The sequence below is a fragment of the Syngnathus leptorhynchus genome, chromosome 1 (genome assembly GCF_054491065.1).
Source record: "Syngnathus leptorhynchus isolate UIUO chromosome 1, UIUO_Slep, whole genome shotgun sequence".
In the NCBI taxonomy this organism is placed as follows: domain Eukaryota; kingdom Metazoa; phylum Chordata; class Actinopteri; order Syngnathiformes; family Syngnathidae; genus Syngnathus; species Syngnathus leptorhynchus.
In genome coordinates, this window is record NC_141195.1 from 2,892,915 (window position 1) to 2,910,138 (window position 17,224).

The window sequence follows — 17,224 nt, forward strand, 5'->3', positions numbered from 1 at the left end:
TGGTTTATGTTTTACACGCGTTTTAAATTTTATTGCCGAAATCGCTTTTTCTCGCCGAGATAAGCACGTTTTCTGAAATGCCGCTCTCCCGTCACTCTGGTTAAAGTGTTATGAAAAAAAAGGCTGTTGGGGGCTAGGGAGTATCGAGTTGATCATTATACATGAAGAAATAACCAATTTCATCGTTTGGTTTATGTTTTACACGCGTTTTAAATTTTATTGCCGAAATCGCTTTTTCTCGCCGAGATAAGCACGTTTTCTGAAATGCCGCTCTCCCGTCACTCTGGTTAAAGTGTTATGAAAAAAAAGGCTGTTGGGGGCTAGGGAGTATCGAGTTGATCATTATACATGAAGAAATAACCAATTTCATCGTTTGGTTTATGTTTTACACGCGTTTTAAATTTTATTGCCGAAATCGCTTTTTCTCGCCGAGATAAGCACGTTTTCTGAAATGCCGCTCTCCCGTCACTCTGGTTAAAGTGTTATGAAAAAAAAGGCTGTTGGGGGCTAGGGAGTATCGAGTTGATCATTATACATGAAGAAATAACCAATTTCATCGTTTGGTTTATGTTTTACACGCGTTTTAAATTTTATTGCCGAAATCGCTTTTTCTCGCCGAGATAAGCACGTTTTCTGAAATGCCGCTCTCCCGTCACTCTGGTTAAAGTGTTATGAAAAAAAAGGCTGTTGGGGGCTAGGGAGTATCGAGTTGATCATTATACATGAAGAAATAACCAATTTCATCGTTTGGTTTATGTTTTACACGCGTTTTAAATTTTATTGCCGAAATCGCTTTTTCTCGCCGAGATAAGCACGTTTTCTGAAATGCCGCTCTCCCGTCACTCTGGTTAAAGTGTTATGAAAAAAAAGGCTGTTGGGGGCTAGGGAGTATCGAGTTGATCATTATACATGAAGAAATAACCATTTCATCGTTTGGTTTATGTTTTACACGCGTTTTAAATTTTATTGCCGAAATCGCTTTTTCTCGCCGAGATAAGCACGTTTTCTGAAATGCCGCTCTCCCGTCACTCTGGTTAAAGTGTTATGAAAAAAAAGGCTGTTGGGGGCTAGGGAGTATCGAGTTGATCATTATACATGAAGAAATAACCAATTTCATCGTTTGGTTTATGTTTTACACGCGTTTTAAATTTTATTGCCGAAATCGCTTTTTCTCGCCGAGATACGTTTTCTGAAATGCCGCTCTCCCGTCACTCTGGTTAAAGTGTTATGAAAAAAAAGGCTGTTGGGGGCTAGGGAGTATCGAGTTGATCATTATACATGAAGAAATAACCAATTTCATCGTTTGGTTTATGTTTTACACGCGTTTTAAATTTTATTGCCGAAATCGCTTTTTCTCGCCGAGATAAGCACGTTTTCTGAAATGCCGCTCTCCCGTCACTCTGGTTAAAGTGTTATGAAAAAAAAGGCTGTTGGGGGCTAGGGAGTATCGAGTTGATCATTATACATGAAGAAATAACCAATTTCATCGTTTGGTTTATGTTTTACACGCGTTTTAAATTTTATTGCCGAAATCGCTTTTTCTCGCCGAGATAAGCACGTTTTCTGAAATGCCGCTCTCCCGTCACTCTGGTTAAAGTGTTATGAAAAAAAAGGCTGTTGGGGGCTAGGGAGTATCGAGTTGATCATTATACATGAAGAAATAACCAATTTCATCGTTTGGTTTATGTTTTACACGCGTTTTAAATTTTATTGCCGAAATCGCTTTTTCTCGCCGAGATAAGCACGTTTTCTGAAATGCCGCTCTCCCGTCACTCTGGTTAAAGTGTTATGAAAAAAAAGGCTGTTGGGGGCTAGGGAGTATCGAGTTGATCATTATACATGAAGAAATAACCAATTTCATCGTTTGGTTTATGTTTTACACGCGTTTTAAATTTTATTGCCGAAATCGCTTTTTCTCGCCGAGATAAGCACGTTTTCTGAAATGCCGCTCTCCCGTCACTCTGGTTAAAGTGTTATGAAAAAAAAGGCTGTTGGGGGCTAGGGAGTATCGAGTTGATCATTATACATGAAGAAATAACCAATTTCATCGTTTGGTTTATGTTTTACACGCGTTTTAAATTTTATTGCCGAAATCGCTTTTTCTCGCCGAGATAAGCACGTTTTCTGAAATGCCGCTCTCCCGTCACTCTGGTTAAAGTGTTATGAAAAAAAAGGCTGTTGGGGGCTAGGGAGTATCGAGTTGATCATTATACATGAAGAAATAACCAATTTCATCGTTTGGTTTATGTTTTACACGCGTTTTAAATTTTATTGCCGAAATCGCTTTTTCTCGCCGAGATAAGCACGTTTTCTGAAATGCCGCTCTCCCGTCACTCTGGTTAAAGTGTTATGAAAAAAAAGGCTGTTGGGGGCTAGGGAGTATCGAGTTGATCATTATACATGAAGAAATAACCAATTTCATCGTTTGGTTTATGTTTTACACGCGTTTTAAATTTTATTGCCGAAATCGCTTTTTCTCGCCGAGATAAGCACGTTTTCTGAAATGCCGCTCTCCCGTCACTCTGGTTAAAGTGTTATGAAAAAAAAGGCTGTTGGGGGCTAGGGAGTATCGAGTTGATCATTATACATGAAGAAATAACCAATTTCATCGTTTGGTTTATGTTTTACACGCGTTTTAAATTTTATTGCCGAAATCGCTTTTTCTCGCCGAGATAAGCACGTTTTCTGAAATGCCGCTCTCCCGTCACTCTGGTTAAAGTGTTATGAAAAAAAAGGCTGTTGGGGGCTAGGGAGTATCGAGTTGATCATTATACATGAAGAAATAACCAATTTCATCGTTTGGTTTATGTTTTACACGCGTTTTAAATTTTATTGCCGAAATCGCTTTTTCTCGCCGAGATAAGCACGTTTTCTGAAATGCCGCTCTCCCGTCACTCTGGTTAAAGTGTTATGAAAAAAAAGGCTGTTGGGGGCTAGGGAGTATCGAGTTGATCATTATACATGAAGAAATAACCAATTTCATCGTTTGGTTTATGTTTTACACGCGTTTTAAATTTTATTGCCGAAATCGCTTTTTCTCGCCGAGATAAGCACGTTTTCTGAAATGCCGCTCTCCCGTCACTCTGGTTAAAGTGTTATGAAAAAAAAGGCTGTTGGGGGCTAGGGAGTATCGAGTTGATCATTATACATGAAGAAATAACCAATTTCATCGTTTGGTTTATGTTTTACACGCGTTTTAAATTTTATTGCCGAAATCGCTTTTTCTCGCCGAGATAAGCACGTTTTCTGAAATGCCGCTCTCCCGTCACTCTGGTTAAAGTGTTATGAAAAAAAAGGCTGTTGGGGGCTAGGGAGTATCGAGTTGATCATTATACATGAAGAAATAACCAATTTCATCGTTTGGTTTATGTTTTACACGCGTTTTAAATTTTATTGCCGAAATCGCTTTTTCTCGCCGAGATAAGCACGTTTTCTGAAATGCCGCTCTCCCGTCACTCTGGTTAAAGTGTTATGAAAAAAAAGGCTGTTGGGGGCTAGGGAGTATCGAGTTGATCATTATACATGAAGAAATAACCAATTTCATCGTTTGGTTTATGTTTTACACGCGTTTTAAATTTTATTGCCGAAATCGCTTTTTCTCGCCGAGATAAGCACGTTTTCTGAAATGCCGCTCTCCCGTCACTCTGGTTAAAGTGTTATGAAAAAAAAGGCTGTTGGGGGCTAGGGAGTATCGAGTTGATCATTATACATGAAGAAATAACCAATTTCATCGTTTGGTTTATGTTTTACACGCGTTTTAAATTTTATTGCCGAAATCGCTTTTTCTCGCCGAGATAAGCACGTTTTCTGAAATGCCGCTCTCCCGTCACTCTGGTTAAAGTGTTATGAAAAAAAAGGCTGTTGGGGGCTAGGGAGTATCGAGTTGATCATTATACATGAAGAAATAACCAATTTCATCGTTTGGTTTATGTTTTACACGCGTTTTAAATTTTATTGCCGAAATCGCTTTTTCTCGCCGAGATAAGCACGTTTTCTGAAATGCCGCTCTCCCGTCACTCTGGTTAAAGTGTTATGAAAAAAAAGGCTGTTGGGGGCTAGGGAGTATCGAGTTGATCATTATACATGAAGAAATAACCAATTTCATCGTTTGGTTTATGTTTTACACGCGTTTTAAATTTTATTGCCGAAATCGCTTTTTCTCGCCGAGATAAGCACGTTTTCTGAAATGCCGCTCTCCCGTCACTCTGGTTAAAGTGTTATGAAAAAAAAGGCTGTTGGGGGCTAGGGAGTATCGAGTTGATCATTATACATGAAGAAATAACCAATTTCATCGTTTGGTTTATGTTTTACACGCGTTTTAAATTTTATTGCCGAAATCGCTTTTTCTCGCCGAGATAAGCACGTTTTCTGAAATGCCGCTCTCCCGTCACTCTGGTTAAAGTGTTATGAAAAAAAAGGCTGTTGGGGGCTAGGGAGTATCGAGTTGATCATTATACATGAAGAAATAACCAATTTCATCGTTTGGTTTATGTTTTACACGCGTTTTAAATTTTATTGCCGAAATCGCTTTTTCTCGCCGAGATAAGCACGTTTTCTGAAATGCCGCTCTCCCGTCACTCTGGTTAAAGTGTTATGAAAAAAAAGGCTGTTGGGGGCTAGGGAGTATCGAGTTGATCATTATACATGAAGAAATAACCAATTTCATCGTTTGGTTTATGTTTTACACGCGTTTTAAATTTTATTGCCGAAATCGCTTTTTCTCGCCGAGATAAGCACGTTTTCTGAAATGCCGCTCTCCCGTCACTCTGGTTAAAGTGTTATGAAAAAAAAGGCTGTTGGGGGCTAGGGAGTATCGAGTTGATCATTATACATGAAGAAATAACCAATTTCATCGTTTGGTTTATGTTTTACACGCGTTTTAAATTTTATTGCCGAAATCGCTTTTTCTCGCCGAGATAAGCACGTTTTCTGAAATGCCGCTCTCCCGTCACTCTGGTTAAAGTGTTATGAAAAAAAAGGCTGTTGGGGGCTAGGGAGTATCGAGTTGATCATTATACATGAAGAAATAACCAATTTCATCGTTTGGTTTATGTTTTACACGCGTTTTAAATTTTATTGCCGAAATCGCTTTTTCTCGCCGAGATAAGCACGTTTTCTGAAATGCCGCTCTCCCGTCACTCTGGTTAAAGTGTTATGAAAAAAAAGGCTGTTGGGGGCTAGGGAGTATCGAGTTGATCATTATACATGAAGAAATAACCAATTTCATCGTTTGGTTTATGTTTTACACGCGTTTTAAATTTTATTGCCGAAATCGCTTTTTCTCGCCGAGATAAGCACGTTTTCTGAAATGCCGCTCTCCCGTCACTCTGGTTAAAGTGTTATGAAAAAAAAGGCTGTTGGGGGCTAGGGAGTATCGAGTTGATCATTATACATGAAGAAATAACCAATTTCATCGTTTGGTTTATGTTTTACACGCGTTTTAAATTTTATTGCCGAAATCGCTTTTTCTCGCCGAGATAAGCACGTTTTCTGAAATGCCGCTCTCCCGTCACTCTGGTTAAAGTGTTATGAAAAAAAAGGCTGTTGGGGGCTAGGGAGTATCGAGTTGATCATTATACATGAAGAAATAACCAATTTCATCGTTTGGTTTATGTTTTACACGCGTTTTAAATTTTATTGCCGAAATCGCTTTTTCTCGCCGAGATAAGCACGTTTTCTGAAATGCCGCTCTCCCGTCACTCTGGTTAAAGTGTTATGAAAAAAAAGGCTGTTGGGGGCTAGGGAGTATCGAGTTGATCATTATACATGAAGAAATAACCAATTTCATCGTTTGGTTTATGTTTTACACGCGTTTTAAATTTTATTGCCGAAATCGCTTTTTCTCGCCGAGATAAGCACGTTTTCTGAAATGCCGCTCTCCCGTCACTCTGGTTAAAGTGTTATGAAAAAAAAGGCTGTTGGGGGCTAGGGAGTATCGAGTTGATCATTATACATGAAGAAATAACCAATTTCATCGTTTGGTTTATGTTTTACACGCGTTTTAAATTTTATTGCCGAAATCGCTTTTTCTCGCCGAGATAAGCACGTTTTCTGAAATGCCGCTCTCCCGTCACTCTGGTTAAAGTGTTATGAAAAAAAAGGCTGTTGGGGGCTAGGGAGTATCGAGTTGATCATTATACATGAAGAAATAACCAATTTCATCGTTTGGTTTATGTTTTACACGCGTTTTAAATTTTATTGCCGAAATCGCTTTTTCTCGCCGAGATAAGCACGTTTTCTGAAATGCCGCTCTCCCGTCACTCTGGTTAAAGTGTTATGAAAAAAAAGGCTGTTGGGGGCTAGGGAGTATCGAGTTGATCATTATACATGAAGAAATAACCAATTTCATCGTTTGGTTTATGTTTTACACGCGTTTTAAATTTTATTGCCGAAATCGCTTTTTCTCGCCGAGATAAGCACGTTTTCTGAAATGCCGCTCTCCCGTCACTCTGGTTAAAGTGTTATGAAAAAAAAGGCTGTTGGGGGCTAGGGAGTATCGAGTTGATCATTATACATGAAGAAATAACCAATTTCATCGTTTGGTTTATGTTTTACACGCGTTTTAAATTTTATTGCCGAAATCGCTTTTTCTCGCCGAGATAAGCACGTTTTCTGAAATGCCGCTCTCCCGTCACTCTGGTTAAAGTGTTATGAAAAAAAAGGCTGTTGGGGGCTAGGGAGTATCGAGTTGATCATTATACATGAAGAAATAACCAATTTCATCGTTTGGTTTATGTTTTACACGCGTTTTAAATTTTATTGCCGAAATCGCTTTTTCTCGCCGAGATAAGCACGTTTTCTGAAATGCCGCTCTCCCGTCACTCTGGTTAAAGTGTTATGAAAAAAAAGGCTGTTGGGGGCTAGGGAGTATCGAGTTGATCATTATACATGAAGAAATAACCAATTTCATCGTTTGGTTTATGTTTTACACGCGTTTTAAATTTTATTGCCGAAATCGCTTTTTCTCGCCGAGATAAGCACGTTTTCTGAAATGCCGCTCTCCCGTCACTCTGGTTAAAGTGTTATGAAAAAAAAGGCTGTTGGGGGCTAGGGAGTATCGAGTTGATCATTATACATGAAGAAATAACCAATTTCATCGTTTGGTTTATGTTTTACACGCGTTTTAAATTTTATTGCCGAAATCGCTTTTTCTCGCCGAGATAAGCACGTTTTCTGAAATGCCGCTCTCCCGTCACTCTGGTTAAAGTGTTATGAAAAAAAAGGCTGTTGGGGGCTAGGGAGTATCGAGTTGATCATTATACATGAAGAAATAACCAATTTCATCGTTTGGTTTATGTTTTACACGCGTTTTAAATTTTATTGCCGAAATCGCTTTTTCTCGCCGAGATAAGCACGTTTTCTGAAATGCCGCTCTCCCGTCACTCTGGTTAAAGTGTTATGAAAAAAAAGGCTGTTGGGGGCTAGGGAGTATCGAGTTGATCATTATACATGAAGAAATAACCAATTTCATCGTTTGGTTTATGTTTTACACGCGTTTTAAATTTTATTGCCGAAATCGCTTTTTCTCGCCGAGATAAGCACGTTTTCTGAAATGCCGCTCTCCCGTCACTCTGGTTAAAGTGTTATGAAAAAAAAGGCTGTTGGGGGCTAGGGAGTATCGAGTTGATCATTATACATGAAGAAATAACCAATTTCATCGTTTGGTTTATGTTTTACACGCGTTTTAAATTTTATTGCCGAAATCGCTTTTTCTCGCCGAGATAAGCACGTTTTCTGAAATGCCGCTCTCCCGTCACTCTGGTTAAAGTGTTATGAAAAAAAAGGCTGTTGGGGGCTAGGGAGTATCGAGTTGATCATTATACATGAAGAAATAACCAATTTCATCGTTTGGTTTATGTTTTACACGCGTTTTAAATTTTATTGCCGAAATCGCTTTTTCTCGCCGAGATAAGCACGTTTTCTGAAATGCCGCTCTCCCGTCACTCTGGTTAAAGTGTTATGAAAAAAAAGGCTGTTGGGGGCTAGGGAGTATCGAGTTGATCATTATACATGAAGAAATAACCAATTTCATCGTTTGGTTTATGTTTTACACGCGTTTTAAATTTTATTGCCGAAATCGCTTTTTCTCGCCGAGATAAGCACGTTTTCTGAAATGCCGCTCTCCCGTCACTCTGGTTAAAGTGTTATGAAAAAAAAGGCTGTTGGGGGCTAGGGAGTATCGAGTTGATCATTATACATGAAGAAATAACCAATTTCATCGTTTGGTTTATGTTTTACACGCGTTTTAAATTTTATTGCCGACGCTTTTTCTCGCCGAGATAAGCACGTTTTCTGAAATGCCGCTCTCCCGTCACTCTGGTTAAAGTGTTATGAAAAAAAAGGCTGTTGGGGGCTAGGGAGTATCGAGTTGATCATTATACATGAAGAAATAACCAATTTCATCGTTTGGTTTATGTTTTACACGCGTTTTAAATTTTATTGCCGAAATCGCTTTTTCTCGCCGAGATAAGCACGTTTTCTGAAAATGCCGCTCTCCCGTCACTCTGGTTAAAGTGTTATGAAAAAAAAGGCTGTTGGGGGCTAGGGAGTATCGAGTTGATCATTATACATGAAGAAATAACCAATTTCATCGTTTGGTTTATGTTTTACACGCGTTTTAAATTTTATTGCCGAAATCGCTTTTTCTCGCCGAGATAAGCACGTTTTCTGAAATGCCGCTCTCCCGTCACTCTGGTTAAAGTGTTATGAAAAAAAAGGCTGTTGGGGGCTAGGGAGTATCGAGTTGATCATTATACATGAAGAAATAACCAATTTCATCGTTTGGTTTATGTTTTACACGCGTTTTAAATTTTATTGCCGAAATCGCTTTTTCTCGCCGAGATAAGCACGTTTTCTGAAATGCCGCTCTCCCGTCACTCTGGTTAAAGTGTTATGAAAAAAAAGGCTGTTGGGGGCTAGGGAGTATCGAGTTGATCATTATACATGAAGAAATAACCAATTTCATCGTTTGGTTTATGTTTTACACGCGTTTTAAATTTTATTGCCGAAATCGCTTTTTCTCGCCGAGATAAGCACGTTTTCTGAAATGCCGCTCTCCCGTCACTCTGGTTAAAGTGTTATGAAAAAAAAGGCTGTTGGGGGCTAGGGAGTATCGAGTTGATCATTATACATGAAGAAAATAACCAATTTCATCGTTTGGTTTATGTTTTACACGCGTTTTAAATTTTATTGCCGAAATCGCTTTTTCTCGCCGAGATAAGCACGTTTTCTGAAATGCCGCTCTCCCGTCACTCTGGTTAAAGTGTTATGAAAAAAAAGGCTGTTGGGGGCTAGGGAGTATCGAGTTGATCATTATACATGAAGAAATAACCAATTTCATCGTTTGGTTTATGTTTTACACGCGTTTTAAATTTTATTGCCGAAATCGCTTTTTCTCGCCGAGATAAGCACGTTTTCTGAAATGCCGCTCTCCCGTCACTCTGGTTAAAGTGTTGTGAAAAAAAGGCTGTTGGGGGCTAGGGAGTATCGAGTTGATCATTATACATGAAGAAATAACCAATTTCATCGTTTGGTTTATGTTTTACACGCGTTTTAAATTTTATTGCCGAAATCGCTTTTTCTCGCCGAGATAAGCACGTTTTCTGAAATGCCGCTCTCCCGTCACTCTGGTTAAAGTGTTATGAAAAAAAAGGCTGTTGGGGGCTAGGGAGTATCGAGTTGATCATTATACATGAAGAAATAACCAATTTCATCGTTTGGTTTATGTTTTACACGCGTTTTAAATTTTATTGCCGAAATCGCTTTTTCTCGCCGAGATAAGCACGTTTTCTGAAATGCCGCTCTCCCGTCACTCTGGTTAAAGTGTTATGAAAAAAAAGGCTGTTGGGGGCTAGGGAGTATCGAGTTGATCATTATACATGAAGAAATAACCAATTTCATCGTTTGGTTTATGTTTTACACGCGTTTTAAATTTTATTGCCGAAATCGCTTTTTCTCGCCGAGATAAGCACGTTTTCTGAAATGCCGCTCTCCCCGTCACTCTGGTTAAAGTGTTATGAAAAAAAGGCTGTTGGGGGCTAGGGAGTATCGAGTTGAACATTATACATGAAGAAATAACCAATTTCATCGTTTGGTTTATGTTTTACACGCGTTTTAAATTTTATTGCCGAAATCGCTTTTTCTCGCCGAGATAAGCACGTTTTCTGAAATGCCGCTCTCCCGTCACTCTGGTTAAAGTGTTATGAAAAAAAAGGCTGTTGGGGGCTAGGGAGTATCGAGTTGATCATTATACATGAAGAAATAACCAATTTCATCGTTTGGTTTATGTTTTACACGCGTTTTAAATTTTATTGCCGAAATCGCTTTTTCTCGCCGAGATAAGCACGTTTTCTGAAATGCCGCTCTCCCGTCACTCTGGTTAAAGTGTTATGAAAAAAAAGGCTGTTGGGGGCTAGGGAGTATCGAGTTGATCATTATACATGAAGAAATAACCAATTTCATCGTTTGGTTTATGTTTTACACGCGTTTTAAATTTTATTGCCGAAATCGCTTTTTCTCGCCGAGATAAGCACGTTTTCTGAAATGCCGCTCTCCCGTCACTCTGGTTAAAGTGTTATGAAAAAAAAGGCTGTTGGAGGCTAGGGAGTATCGAGTTGAACATTATACATGAAGAAATAACCAATTTCATCGTTTGGTTTATGTTTTACACGCGTTTTAAATTTTATTGCCGAAATCGCTTTTTCTCGCCGAGATAAGCACGTTTTCTGAAATGCCGCTCTCCCGTCACTCTGGTTAAAGTGTTATGAAAAAAAAGGCTGTTGGGGCTAGGGAGTATCGAGTTGATCATTATACATGAAGAAATAACCAATTTCATCGTTTGGTTTATGTTTTACACTCGTTTTAAATTTTATTGCCGAAATCGCTTTTTCTCGCCGAGATAAGCACGTTTTCTGAAATGCCGCTCTCCCGTCACTCTGGTTAAAGTGTTATGAAAAAAAAGGCTGTTGGGGGCTAGGGAGTATCGAGTTGATCATTATACATGAAGAAATAACCAATTTCATCGTTTGGTTTATGTTTTACACGCGTTTTAAATTTTATTGCCGAAATCGCTTTTTCTCGCCGAGATAAGCACGTTTTCTGAAATGCCGCTCTCCCGTCACTCTGGTTAAAGTGTTATGAAAAAAAAGGCTGTTGGGGGCTAGGGAGTATCGAGTTGATCATTATACATGAAGAAATAACCAATTTCATCGTTTGGTTTATGTTTTACACGCGTTTTAAATTTTATTGCCGAAATCGCTTTTTCTCGCCGAGATAAGCACGTTTTCTGAAATGCCGCTCTCCCGTCACTCTGGTTAAAGTGTTATGAAAAAAAAGGCTGTTGGGGGCTAGGGAGTATCGAGTTGATCATTATACATGAAGAAATAACCAATTTCATCGTTTGGTTTATGTTTTACACTCGTTTTAAATTTTATTGCCGAAATCGCTTTTTCTCGCCGAGATAAGCACGTTTTCTGAAATGCCGCTCTCCCGTCACTCTGGTTAAAGTGTTATGAAAAAAAAGGCTGTTGGGGGCTAGGGAGTATCGAGTTGATCATTATACATGAAGAAATAACCAATTTCATCGTTTGGTTTATGTTTTACACGCGTTTTAAATTTTATTGCCGAAATCGCTTTTTCTCGCCGAGATAAGCACGTTTTCTGAAATGCCGCTCTCCCGTCACTCTGGTTAAAGTGTTATGAAAAAAAAGGCTGTTGGGGGCTAGGGAGTATCGAGTTGATCATTATACATGAAGAAATAACCAATTTCATCGTTTGGTTTATGTTTTACACGCGTTTTAAATTTTATTGCCGAAATCGCTTTTTCTCGCCGAGATAAGCACGTTTTCTGAAATGCCGCTCTCCGTCACTCTGGTTAAAGTGTTATGAAAAAAAAGGCTGTTGGGGCTAGGGAGTATCGAGTTGATCTTTATACATGAAGAAATAACCAATTTCATCGTTTGGTTTATGTTTTACACGCGTTTTAAATTTTATTGCCGAAATCGCTTTTTCTCGCCGAGATAAGCACGTTTTCTGAAATGCCGCTCTCCCGTCACTCTGGTTAAAGTGTTATGAAAAAAAAGGCTGTTGGGGGCTAGGGAGTATCGAGTTGATCATTATACATGAAGAAATAACCAATTTCATCGTTTGGTTTATGTTTTACACGCGTTTTAAATTTTATTGCCGAAATCGCTTTTTCTCGCCGAGATAAGCACGTTTTCTGAAATGCCGCTCTCCCGTCACTCTGGTTAAAGTGTTATGAAAAAAAAGGCTGTTGGGGGCTAGGGAGTATCGAGTTGATCATTATACATGAAGAAATAACCAATTTCATCGTTTGGTTTATGTTTTACACCGCGTTTTAAATTTTATTGCCGAAATCGCTTTTTCTCGCCGAGATAAGCACGTTTTCTGAAATGCCGCTCTCCCCGTCACTCTGGTTAAAGTGTTATGAAAAAAAAGGCTGTTGGGGGCTAGGGAGTATCGAGTTGATCATTATACATGAAGAAATAACCAATTTCATCGTTTGGTTTATGTTTTACACGCGTTTTAAATTTTATTGCCGAAATCGCTTTTTCTCGCCGAGATAAGCACGTTTTCTGAAATGCCGCTCTCCCCGTCACTCTGGTTAAAGTGTTATGAAAAAAAAGGCTGTTGGGGGCTAGGGAGTATCGAGTTGATCATTATACATGAAGAAATAACAAATTTCATCGTTTGGTTTATGTTTTACACGCGTTTTAAATTTTATTGCCGAAATCGCTTTTTCTCGCCGAGATAAGCACGTTTTCTGAAATGCCGCTCTCCCGTCACTCTGGTTAAAGTGTTATGAAAAAAAAGGCTGTTGGGGGCTAGGGAGTATCGAGTTGATCATTATACATGAAGAAATAACCAATTTCATCGTTTGGTTTATGTTTTACACGCGTTTTAAATTTTATTGCCGAAATCGCTTTTTCTCGCCGAGATAAGCACGTTTTCTGAAATGCCGCTCTCCCGTCACTCTGGTTAAAGTGTTATGAAAAAAAAAGGCTGTTGGGGGCTAGGGAGTATCGAGTTGATCATTATACATGAAGAAATAACCAATTTCATCGTTTGGTTTATGTTTTACACGCGTTTTAAATTTTATTGCCGAAATCGCTTTTTCTCGCCGAGATAAGCACGTTTTCTGAAATGCCGCTCTCCCGTCACTCTGGTTAAAGTGTTATGAAAAAAAGGCTGTTGGGGGCTAGGGAGTATCGAGTTGATCATTATACATGAAGAAATAACCAATTTCATCGTTTGGTTTATGTTTTACACGCGTTTTAAATTTTATTGCCGAAATCGCTTTTTCTCGCCGAGATAAGCACGTTTTCTGAAATGCCGCTCTCCCGTCACTCTGGTTAAAGTGTTATGAAAAAAAAAGGCTGTTGGGGGCTAGGGAGTATCGAGTTGATCATTATACATGAAGAAATAACCAATTTCATCGTTTGGTTTATGTTTTACACGCGTTTTAAATTTTATTGCCGAAATCGCTTTTTCTCGCCGAGATAAGCACGTTTTCTGAAATGCCGCTCTCCCGTCACTCTGGTTAAAGTGTTATGAAAAAAAAGGCTGTTGGGGGCTAGGGAGTATCGAGTTGAACATTATACATGAAGAAATAACCAATTTCATCGTTTGGTTTATGTTTTACACGCGTTTTAAATTTTATTGCCGAAATCGCTTTTTCTCGCCGAGATAAGCACGTTTTCTGAAATGCCGCTCTCCCGTCACTCTGGTTAAAGTGTTATGAAAAAAAAAGGCTGTTGGGGGCTAGGGAGTATCGAGTTGATCATTATACATGAAGAAATAACCAATTTCATCGTTTGGTTTATGTTTTACACGCGTTTTAAATTTTATTGCCGAAATCGCTTTTTCTCGCCGAGATAAGCACGTTTTCTGAAATGCCGCTCTCCCGTCACTCTGGTTAAAGTGTTATGAAAAAAAAGGCTGTTGGGGGCTAGGGAGTATCGAGTTGAACATTATACATGAAGAAATAACCAATTTCATCGTTTGGTTTATGTTTTACACGCGTTTTAAATTTTATTGCCGAAATCGCTTTTTCTCGCCGAGATAAGCACGTTTCTGAAATGCCGCTCTCCCGTCACTCTGGTTAAAGTGTTATGAAAAAAAAGGCTGTTGGGGCTAGGGAGTATCGAGTTGATCATTATACATGAAGAAATAACCAATTTCATCGTTTGGTTTATGTTTTACACGCGTTTTAAATTTTATTGCCGAAATCGCTTTTTCTCGCCGAGATAAGCACGTTTTCTGAAATGCCGCTCTCCCGTCACTCTGGTTAAAGTGTTATGAAAAAAAAGGCTGTTGGGGGCTAGGGAGTATCGAGTTGATCATTATACATGAAGAAATAACCAATTTCATCGTTTGGTTTATGTTTTACACGCGTTTTAAATTTTATTGCCGAAATCGCTTTTTCTCGCCGAGATAAGCACGTTTTCTGAAATGCCGCTCTCCCGTCACTCTGGTTAAAGTGTTATGAAAAAAAAGGCTGTTGGGGGCTAGGGAGTATCGAGTTGATCATTATACATGAAGAAATAACCAATTTCATCGTTTGGTTTATGTTTTACACGCGTTTTAAATTTTATTGCCGAAATCGCTTTTTCTCGCCGAGATAAGCACGTTTTCTGAAATGCCGCTCTCCCCGTCACTCTGGTTAAAGTGTTATGAAAAAAAAGGCTGTTGGGGGCTAGGGAGTATCGAGTTGATCATTATACATGAAGAAATAACCAATTTCATCGTTTGGTTTATGTTTTACACGCGTTTTAAATTTTATTGCCGAAATCGCTTTTTCTCGCCGAGATAAGCACGTTTTCTGAAATGCCGCTCTCCCGTCACTCTGGTTAAAGTGTTATGAAAAAAAAAGGCTGTTGGGGGCTAGGGAGTATCGAGTTGATCATTATACATGAAGAAATAACCAATTTCATCGTTTGGTTTATGTTTTACACGCGTTTTAAATTTTATTGCCGAAATCGCTTTTTCTCGCCGAGATAAGCACGTTTTCTGAAATGCCGCTCTCCCGTCACTCTGGTTAAAGTGTTATGAAAAAAAAGGCTGTTGGGGGCTAGGGAGTATCGAGTTGATCATTATACATGAAGAAATAACCAATTTCATCGTTTGGTTTATGTTTTACACGCGTTTTAAATTTTATTGCCGAAATCGCTTTTTCTCGCCGAGATAAGCACGTTTTCTGAAATGCCGCTCTCCCGTCACTCTGGTTAAAGTGTTATGAAAAAAAAGGCTGTTGGGGGCTAGGGAGTATCGAGTTGATCATTATACATGAAGAAATAACCCAATTTCATCGTTTGGTTTATGTTTTACACGCGTTTTAAATTTTATTGCCGAAATCGCTTTTTCTCGCCGAGATAAGCACGTTTTCTGAAATGCCGCTCTCCCGTCACTCTGGTTAAAGTGTTATGAAAAAAAAGGCTGTTGGGGGCTAGGGAGTATCGAGTTGATCATTATACATGAAGAAATAACCAATTTCATCGTTTGGTTTATGTTTTACACGCGTTTTAAATTTTATTGCCGAAATCGCTTTTTCTCGCCGAGATAAGCACGTTTTCTGAAATGCCGCTCTCCCGTCACTCTGGTTAAAGTGTTATGAAAAAAAAGGCTGTTGGGGCTAGGGAGTATCGAGTTGATCATTATACATGAAGAAATAACCAATTTCATCGTTTGGTTTATGTTTTACACGCGTTTTAAATTTTATTGCCGAAATCGCTTTTTCTCGCCGAGATAAGCACGTTTTCTGAAATGCCGCTCTCCCGTCACTCTGGTTAAAGTGTTATGAAAAAAAAGGCTGTTGGGGGCTAGGGAGTATCGAGTTGATCATTATACATGAAGAAATAACCAATTTCATCGTTTGGTTTATGTTTTACACGCGTTTTAAATTTTATTGCCGAAATCGCTTTTTCTCGCCGAGATAAGCACGTTTTCTGAAATGCCGCTCTCCCGTCACTCTGGTTAAAGTGTTATGAAAAAAAAGGCTGTTGGGGGCTAGGGAGTATCGAGTTGATCATTATACATGAAGAAATAACCAATTTCATCGTTTGGTTTATGTTTTACACGCGTTTTAAATTTTATTGCCGAAATCGCTTTTTCTCGCCGAGATAAGCACGTTTTCTGAAATGCCGCTCTCCCGTCACTCTGGTTAAAGTGTTATGAAAAAAAAGGCTGTTGGGGGCTAGGGAGTATCGAGTTGATCATTATACATGAAGAAATAACCAATTTCATCGTTTGGTTTATGTTTTACACGCGTTTTAAATTTTATTGCCGAAATCGCTTTTTCTCGCCGAGATAAGCACGTTTTCTGAAATGCCGCTCTCCCGTCACTCTGGTTAAAGTGTTATGAAAAAAAAAGGCTGTTGGGGGCTAGGGAGTATCGAGTTGATCATTATACATGAAGAAATAACCAATTTCATCGTTTGGTTTATGTTTTACACGCGTTTTAAATTTTATTGCCGAAATCGCTTTTTCTCGCCGAGATAAGCACGTTTTCTGAAATGCCGCTCTCCCGTCACTCTGGTTAAAGTGTTATGAAAAAAAAGGCTGTTGGGGGCTAGGGAGTATCGAGTTGATCATTATACATGAAGAAATAACCAATTTCATCGTTTGGTTTATGTTTTACACGCGTTTTAAATTTTATTGCCGAAATCGCTTTTTCTCGCCGAGATAAGCACGTTTTCTGAAATGCCGCTCTCCCGTCACTCTGGTTAAAGTGTTATGAAAAAAAAGGCTGTTGGGGGCTAGGGAGTATCGAGTTGATCATTATACATGAAGAAATAACCAATTTCATCGTTTGGTTTATGTTTTACACGCGTTTTAAATTTTATTGCCGAAATCGCTTTTTCTCGCCGAGATAAGCACGTTTTCTGAAATGCCGCTCTCCCGTCACTCTGGTTAAAGTGTTATGAAAAAAAAGGCTGTTGGGGGCTAGGGAGTATCGAGTTGATCATTATACATGAAGAAATAACCAATTTCATCGTTTGGTTTATGTTTTACACGCGTTTTAAATTTTATTGCCGAAATCGCTTTTTCTCGCCGAGATAAGCACGTTTTCTGAAATGCCGCTCTCCCGTCACTCTGGTTAAAGTGTTATGAAAAAAAAGGCTGTTGGGGGCTAGGGAGTATCGAGTTGATCATTATACATGAAGAAATAACCAATTTCATCGTTTGGTTTATGTTTTACACGCGTTTT